Below are 9,178 nucleotides of genomic sequence, written 5' to 3'. Positions count from 1 at the left end.
CCTGCTGCCTCGAGATGTCGTGGAAATCCAGCACACCATTTACCATCACATCTCGATTTGTTAGACCTGTCTCTTGCCCTACAGGTTGACTTTTCAAAGTCGGCAAAGGTATTCCTCTGCCTGTGTTCAGTCCCTTTCCCATTATATGTATATAATCACATTCTCCCTCATATGCTGGTCTCCTCCTCTAAAGCAGTATGCCTCCAACTGTGAGGAAAAGCCTCCTGGGTGTGCGCAACAGACAGTCAGGGTTGGGGCCGCTGCAGTTTTTCTTTGCTCTATGGTTAACAGGGGGCACCTCAGCCCGACCAGCATGTTAGCAAGGAGAGGAAAGTAAGGTGTCTGGCCTCCCTCAAGTCTTTCCTTCCTGCCACCTCCCTTGCTTTCTTCCCACTTTCTCTCTGCCCCTCTCAAGAGCTCTGAGAGTCTTTGGAGTGAGGTGTGCTGCCCCATATACCACACCTTCCAACATCTCTCCAATGAAAATAGGGATGTTCTCTCAACCCAGCCTATCTCCCACGGTTGTTGTGAGGACAAAATGAGGAGAGTAACAAACAAGTTCCTTTGAGGAAATGCAGGCTATGGTTATTATTAAGAACAATATTTTTTAATTGATGGAGGCAAGTAGGAGAAGGAGAAAAGGCCTTTTAAACCAGGCCTTTAGTTGATCTGATTTACATCCCATGCCCTTTTAAAATGTGTTTTCTTTGGGGGGGGGCTATTGGGATGTTGTTTTTATTTTTATTATGTATTTTGTGGTTTTATATATTGATTTTATTCTGTGAACTGCCCTGAGACCCCCGGGTATAGGGTGGTATATAAATTCTAATAATAATAATAATAGGAGGAGGAGGAGAAACTATATTTTAATGGTGGGTGTTTTATTGTGTTTTTAATATTTTGTTGGCTCGGGCAAACCAGTTAGATGGGTGGCAAATAATAGTAATAGTAATAGTAATAGTAATAGTAATAGTAGTAGTAGTAATAATAATAATAATAATAATAATAATAATAATAATAATAATAGATTTGGGATGGAGGTTACTGAATGACACAAGAGCTATTTTAAAATCTAGATAAAGTGGGTTGCAGCCAAAATTAGTTCTACTCAAAGTATACCCCCTGAAATTGATGACCATGACTCACTTGGGCCCATTAATTTCAGTGGGGCCACTCTGAGTCAAATGCACTTGAATACATTCTTTTAAAGTTTAGACCGTTTTCACAGAGGTCCCGTTATTTTCAGGAAGGATTCGCCACAGTGTCATGCCTCAAATATGGTGCTGAAGGATTCTTCCGAAAGAAAAGGTTATTGAGAATATAGTCTCCCTTACTCACATACCTGCGAGGTGCTGAAAATTCTTTTGAAGCAGATCTTGTTGAAAGCAACTGCACGTGGTTCCAGTTTACGCCAACTTGTGCTTTGCTAAATATATTTAGAGACCAAGCTGATGGCCTGCTGTGTGACTACAATTGCATCCATGTGTTGGACAGAGCAACAAAATGAAGACATACGATCTTCTTTATATGGCCTTTCCTCAGCTATTCAGCATCTAATGGGGGGTGGGGACTAATCACACCCTTGCTGGCCTGAGGGGAGGAGAACTGAATCATCACTCACTTTGGGGGGAAAGAACAAATATTTATACAGTGGTACCTCGGGTTAAGTACTTAATTCGTTCTGGAGGTCCGTACTTAACCGGAAACTGTTCTTAACCTGAAGCACCACTTTAGCTAATGGGGCCTCCAGCTGCCGCCGCGCCGCCAGAGCACAATTTCTGTTCTCATCCTGAAGCAAAGTTCTTAACCCGAGGTGATATTTCTGGGTTAGCGGAGTCTGTAACCTGAAGCGTCTGTAACCTGAAGCGTATGTAACTCGAGGTACCACTGTATGGGCCTTTGGGTCAGAAATGTTTGTTGGGTTCCATGCCCACCCAACAGCAATGTTTTCTTAATACACATTTCTTGACCATGCAAGCAAATTCCATCTGCATATCCATATTCGTCTTAAGCAGGAGTGGAGAAACAAGTTTGGCTTGAGGGTCCCATTCACTCTTCAGCAAAGCTCTGAGGGCCACAGCCCAGTGGTGGCTGTGGTAAAGATTCTCATGTGCACAGGTAGAAAACACAAACCAACAGGTAGGCAGTCAATTCATGCAGATCTGCTAAAGAGGGCAGTAGTCTCCTCCTGTCTCTGCCCACCAGATGATTGACTGGGGAGGAGCCATGCGTTCTGCTAACCTCAGTGCTGGTTACTTTTCTCAGTTTCTCCCCCCCTTTTTTGCTGCTGTTCTCCAAATTTGGGGAGAGAAGGTTATTTAGGAGAAAGGGAAAAATGCTTGTGGGAGTCGATCGGCAGGGTCAGGCCCCCAAAGCGGGAGTAGGTACCCCTGATATTAAGAACTGGTATAATTGTCTTAGTCAGGACTATAAAGTATGAAGGACCATATTTAGACTTCTTGTGTCTTCTCAGTGGACACCTTAATATGCTGCCACACAAACTGGGATTTCTACAGTGGTCAGGAAATACTTTTGTGCGTTAAGGCTCTAAGTAGTCCTTCAGTATACCTGAAGGAACATCTCCAGCTCCATCGTTCAGCCCAGACACTGAGGCCCAGCTCCGAGGGCCTTCTGGCAGCTCCCTTTCTATGAGAAGTGAAGTTACAGGGAACCAGGCAGAGGGCCTTCTCAGTAGTTGTGCCTGCCCTGTGGAACGCCCTCCCATCAGATGTCAAGGAAGTAAACAACTATCTGACTTTTAGAAGGTTGTCCTGTATAGGAAAGTTTTTAATGTTTGATGTTTTATTGTGTTTTTAATATTCTTTCGGGAGCTGCCCAGAGTGGCTGGGGAAACCCAGTCAGACAGACGGCATATTATTATTATTCAAGGATAATCAAAGTGATGGCCTTCAGCCCCATCCAGCATGGCCAATCTAGGATGATGGGAGTTGTAGTCCAGCAAGATCTGGAGGGCTATCCTTTGGCTATGCTTTTCTAATGGTTTAAGGTACTCAGTGCATGGCTGAAATGGGTCCCCTGCCTCTCCTTTATGAGGATCACTGCGCCGTTATTCAAAAATGGAGGACAGAATCCTTAAAGGTATACAGTGGTACCTCGGGTTAAGTACTTAATTCGTTCCGGAGGTCTGTTCTTAACCTGAAACTGTTCTTAACCTGAAGCACCACTTTAGCTAATGGGGCCTCCTGTTGCTGCCGTGCCGCCGGAGCCCAATTTCTGTTCTCATACTGAAGCAAAGTTCTTAACCCGAGGTACTATTTCTGGGTTAGCGGAGTCTGTAACCTGAGGTACCACTGTATATCATTTCCTTTCACCTTCCTTTCTCCTGCCCAGCACCCTCTAAGTGTTTTGGACTACAACTCCCATCATCTCTGACCATTGGCCATGCTGCCTTAGGTTTATGTGGATTGTAGTCCAAATATCTGGAGGACAACAGGTTGGAGAAGGTTGCTATAGACAGGAACCAGGAGACTGGTGAAGCAGAGTGTGGCCTAGCTGTTAAGCACAACCCATTATTACACATTCAAAGTCCCAGGAGAGTCCTGGGGAGTGACAAAGAAGATAGCTGCACTAGCTCCTCCCATGAGCCTCAGCTGCCTTTGTGAACCCTGTTGAGTGACAGCGGTTCATGCATAATAGCTTTCCCAGCCTCTCCCAGATGTGCATCTGGCAAATTAATGGGACCGGACTGAGCGTGAGCTCAACAGAACAGATAGACGGCTGGAGAGATAAGATATACGAGACGAGATTGAGGAATCTACATTTATATAGTCTAGACTAGGGAAGATTCATTGAGGACATGGTAAAAGCCTATAAATACTTTCCAAGAAACTGCATAAATGCAGGGAAAAGTTATTCACAGCTTCGGGAGATGGAAAGACATGGTGCAGTGAATTGAAGATAAGAAAGATAATGTTTAGGCTAGATATTTGGGCCTGCTCATAAGGAAATGGGCAGTGGAAAAAAATGTTATCGGGGAGATGGTAGGATTGTCATAACAACTACTCATATACTAAGGAAAATGTAGAAGGGAAGAGGATAATGTTCAGTAAATGATCCTGAGGGGGGGGGAATGGTGAGAGAAAGGGTAGGTTTACTGATGTTCAGATAGCAAGCAGCCTATTCTCTGTCTGGTGGAGAGGCTACCAAACTAGAGCTTTAATGATTTGGGGCCTTTAAATATAAATGACAGAACAGGGCTGGCATAAAACTCAACAGTTTGTATAGCAGGTTCAGGCCTTCCTTGGCTCCCAGACCCGTTTGTGTGACTTTGAGGCATTTCAGCCAATTACCAGCTTCTAAGAAATGGTGGACTAATGTCCCAAATAAGGGAATATCTCTAAATTATAAGCCATTGCTACAGAAGCACTAGCCTAGCGGCTTGCCTTGCAGGTACTTATGAGAAAGAATCATATCTATATATGAAAGTTTTGTAGCTTCGTCCATGTGTGTGTAATGGAAATGCCTGCGACATGGCATAAATAGCAGGATTCAGGAACCAGGAAGCAGTGGGTTCAGAGTAGATATGCAAAATGTGGATGTATCCTCTCATCAAGTAGAGGTTCATGTAGTGAGCTGCAACACCCATCAATTTATGCAACAACTTGATATTCCCTTTCATTTCTTGCTGTAACAACGAATGTGCCCCTGAGCGGTGGGCACTTTGAGGAATGGCTCAAGATAGAAGGAGCAAATTCCATGCTCTCCATGTATTTCTGTTGATTTAAATAGAAGAACTGAAAGACGCTCTCTGCGTCTCTGATTTCGCTAGGCAGTTAGCCCAGTGAGCTGTTGACAGCACCCTCCTGACAGCAGGAGAACATGTTGTGGACTATGTAAGATAAAGCAGTGGACCAGAAGTAGCCCTGGGTGTGCAGATTGCACACTTCTCAACAAGAAAGAAGACAACAAGAACTTTTCTCTTGGAGACTATGCAAACTGACTGAGGAATGTGCATATTGCCCAGAGAACGTACAAATGTCGTTGAGATATGTACATTTCCGAAGGCCTCTTGGGAATTATGTATATTGAGTGGAAAATGTGCACAATTCCCTCTTCGTGGAAGGATTATGTGCACATTCTCCATGGGGCCCGGTGAATGTGCACAATGACCAGTTGTTATGCACATTAACTGCTCAACTTACATTCCCATCAAAGCACACACACAAACGTCAACTTTTTATGTGGATAAGACTAGCCCATGAAAAAACATTAGATAGGACTACAATGCCTTAAAAACGAGGATTACTTGAGGCAAAATCAATGAGAAGTGCTTTAGAACATAAGCAGCAGCTCCAGTCGTGGAGAAACGTTTCATTATGCTTTACACACAGTTTTACCAGATTGCTTCTTTTAATTAGAAAAGAATTCTAGCTTCTGTCCTTGGTTTAGCATGTGTAATAAAATGAAGTTTATTTAATTTTCTAAAATAAGTAAAGCAGAGTAAAGTTAATTAAAAGTTAATTACAGTATAATTAATCACTCACACTTGGAATGCTAGGGTTACTCTGATGATTATTGATGTCGTCCTTATTGCATTTTTATATACTTACCAATGTGGGGTTCCCTGGCAATTAAGGTGGGGATTTCTCTTATGATTCATAAGAGCATAATATTTTTCTTATGATCAATAGTATCGTTTTATTATGGCCACAGCTTACTTCCAAATGATGCTCACACAATACCGAAACATTATTATTATTTGTCCCTTTTTAGTACTTGGGCATTGTGGTCCCTTGACTGTCTTTTAAAACTTCGCAGAATATACTTTGTTCCTTTGAATTTGTGAGTAATTTTTTTCTTTCCCATGTGTAGTTAACCTTGGACAAACAACTCAGTGTTGGGCGCTTGCAACCCAACCTTTACCCAACCTTTACCAGCCTAACAAAGGACACCGAACCTCTCTTGTTGAACATGCGCTTTTAAACACAAGGCTCTGTACATATTGGAATTAGAATGCGTTTACTGCTCATTAATTCATCATTAAAAAGATGTTAGCTAATCACTCTCTATAAGGCTCTGGTTTAATGCTCTCTCTGGCATGAAGCACCCTGAACCTGGCACCCAGCCACTTGAAACCTGTTGGGAAAGGGACAATTCATGTTTCTACAGGACAGATCTTTTGAAATTTGGTTTTCGAACACGCCTCGGAAGTCGAACACGCCACACGGCTTCCGCTGAGTGCAAGATCCTGAGGCCTAGCTGTCGGTTGTTGAGTTTTCGGTTTTCAAACGTTTCAGAACTCGAACGATCTTCCGGAACGGGTTACGTTCAAAAACTGAGGTACCACTGTAATCCTGTTTCCGTAAAAGTCAAGCGATTTGTTTTTAAGTTCCACATGTTGCTCTTGTGACAGGGAATCTGATCAGCTTTCTCGGCATTAAATATCGCTTACCTGTTTAAATAGGTTTTAAAACAACAACAACAACTTCCAGAAGAGGGGCAGGCAGATTGCAGCATAACTATTATGTGGAATCCACACTGCTCCAAAGTTTGCCATATGTATAGTTCTCAGCACAAAAAAGAGCAAAAATATATTTTTGAGTGGGTGCATTTAGGGGAAAAAATACTTTTTCTGAGCCAGATTTAAGTGACCTGGTCTGCTAGTGTAAATCAGCACAAGGACCCCTGCTTCTCCTCCCCAGGCAACCTCTGTACCTCCCCCAAATCTGCTCTGGAAAACTGGGAGACCCCCCAGAACAGGAGGAGGGGGAGATATATATTTCAATCAGGTAAGCAGCAATACTTGTACTTATGAAATCATCTACTTAGCACTAGGTCAAATTCCACCTATAATGTGAGTACTGAGATAAAATGTGCTTTTCAATACAATGCATAGCTGTCAAGTGTCCCTTATTTGAAGGGACAGTCCCTTATTCCAGCGCCATGTCCCGCTGCTGTCCCTTATTGGTGGATGTCCCTTAAATGATGTCCCTTAAATTTCAAAGAAAGCAGCTCCTCTCCCTCCCTCCCTGCCGGCCAGGGAGGAGGGAGGCTCCAACTGTGTTGCTTGGCTGTGTTGCTCACCCAATAAGAAGTCTAAGAACGACTGGATGGTGGAGCTTGCATGCCTTGTGTGTGGCTAGTTAATGCAAGCTGAGGGGTTTTTTGAATGCTGGACGCCATTTTGTTGCACGTGCTGCTGCAAACTTTGCAGTGCAAAGCCAGGCCGGGAGCCATCTTAAGTTGAGGCTGCATAGACCTTGTGGTGCATGTGATTCAGATTCTATTCAGTTGAACCTCTGGTTACAAAGTTGGTTGGACAGTGTTCTCGAAGCTACCAGCATGAGTTTGACCAGACTGCAGGAGGACAGGAAGACTGGAGTGCCTGGAACAGGTGAGGCTGCAGGTCCCTTATTTTGGCTGCTGGTCCCTTATTTTCAAATCTGTAAGTTGACAGCTATGATACAATGGTGCCTCTGGTTACGAACTTAATTCGTTCCAGAGGTCCGTTCTTAACCTGAAACCATTCTTAACCTGAGCTACTTTAGCTAATGGGGCCTCTCGCTGCCTCCACGCCGCCGCTGCGCGATTTCTGTTCTCATCCTGAGGTAAAGTTCTTAACCCGAGGTACTACTTCCGGGTTAGAGGAGTCTGTAACATCAAGTGTTTGTAACCCGAGGTACCACTGTATGTGGTTGGTGATTACTGTAGCTATGTAAATACGAATTTAGGGTGTGTGTGCATTTTTCACAAAAAGTACACATTAATGCGGAAATGGATTGTGAATGAACAAAGGCAATAGACTGATCCCTACAAGTGGTCCCAGACCCCCCCCCCCCATCTTCAGGAAAAGCTGGGAATAAGACTGGAAGAAGCGAGGTGTCATTGTCATGTTCCAATTCATGTGGACTCTATGCAGGCCTGGACTGGAAAGACCCTCTTATTTTAACTTCCTAAGTAATCACTGCTGATATATGGAGGTCACATAGCAAACCATCTATTTTATTGTTGTTATTACTGCTGCAACAACAACAAAAAAGTGTAATTAAAACATTTTTCTTGCCCCTCTGGGAAAATAGAAAGTGAAGACAGGTTGGAAGCCATGATTCTGACAACAGCTGTTACAAAGGCGGAAAAATGGAAATGGGGAACCTTGCATCTCAAAGAAACTGTTTTCAGCTGAGCGAGTCTCTGTGGGGAGGTCGAGGTGCGTTGGCCATTATAATCCAGGCAGCGCATTAGTACTCGAGCTTTTGAATGACAAGATTCTGAGATCCGCAGCCCTTTGAGATCATCAGTCTTCAGAGAAACAAAGAACTTCTGCTGACTTTTATTCTCAGATGCTAACATTTGTGCTACCAGAATCCACACACAACACAAGCTGTGCTGCCCTGTTCAGTAATTTTGGTCATGAATGATGTCTCCGTTGCAGATCAGCGGGATACATACACCGAGGAGAACACCAGGCTTCTGAAAGCTAAGTAGGGAATTGTTGACTCGGTCTCTGCTGATGATCATCTCATTGCTCCAGGCTCCTAGTCTTTCCATTCGCTTTCTTTCCCACAACAGAGTTCATTTCATTTCTAACGTATCCAGAGGGCAGGTTTGTCCTCAAGGTTGACAGTCACACATATAATAAATAATATGCTTTCCGTTGCCATTTTTTTAAAAAAAGAAATGTATTTAATGCAGCCATTAAATGTGTATTTCTGTTAACTTCACCAAGATTATAACACCAGATGTGTTAGAGGGAACTTTAGCATGACTTAATGCTTACAGTAACTTGGGCTGAATAATTTACTACTGTAAATAACAGCATAGCTTTGTGAAGGGAGTGCTTGCATTTTGGAAGTGAATGAATGAAACACACATGCAGTGAATAAAGATCATTATGGAACAGGATTTAATGAGTTTTCATGTGCAGTTTACAGATCTAGTTGCGTTATCTATTTTATGTAAAATGGATCCCCTATGTGTGATTGTCTTGCCAACAAAGGTCCGTATAGTTAAAGCCATGGTTTTCCCAGTAGTGATGTATGGAAGTGAGAGCTGGACCATAAAAAAGGCTGATCACCGAAGAATTGATGCTTTTGAATTATGGTGCTGGAGGAGACTCTTGAGAGTCCCATGGACTGCAAGAAGATCAAACGTATCCATTCTTAAGGAAATCAGCCCTGAGTGCTCACTGGAAGGACAGATCCTGAAGCTGAGGCTCCAA

At 43.2% G+C, this 9,178-nt stretch overlaps 1 long non-coding RNA gene across 2 annotated transcripts in view; it reads left to right on the top strand.

The window, feature by feature from the left end:
* The window catches only part of LOC128422841 (uncharacterized), a 10,093-nt gene extending 1,231 nt beyond the window's left edge, over positions 1 to 8,862 (top strand). The window contains exons 2-3 of one of the 2 annotated variants that reach the window (XR_008332608.1): positions 6,663 to 6,749; positions 8,040 to 8,862. This is a non-coding gene — a long non-coding RNA (uncharacterized LOC128422841). The remainder of the gene's footprint in view (positions 1 to 6,662; positions 6,750 to 8,039) is intronic. The other variant, XR_008332607.1, reaches the window with a different exon arrangement.
* The last annotated feature ends 316 nt before the right edge of the window (positions 8,863 to 9,178 follow it).

This window comes from Podarcis raffonei, chromosome 10, assembly GCF_027172205.1.
Source record: "Podarcis raffonei isolate rPodRaf1 chromosome 10, rPodRaf1.pri, whole genome shotgun sequence".
NCBI lineage: Eukaryota > Metazoa > Chordata > Lepidosauria > Squamata > Lacertidae > Podarcis > Podarcis raffonei.
Note: the sequence above shows the minus strand (reverse complement) of the source record. Positions and strands in the feature narration are given on the sequence as shown.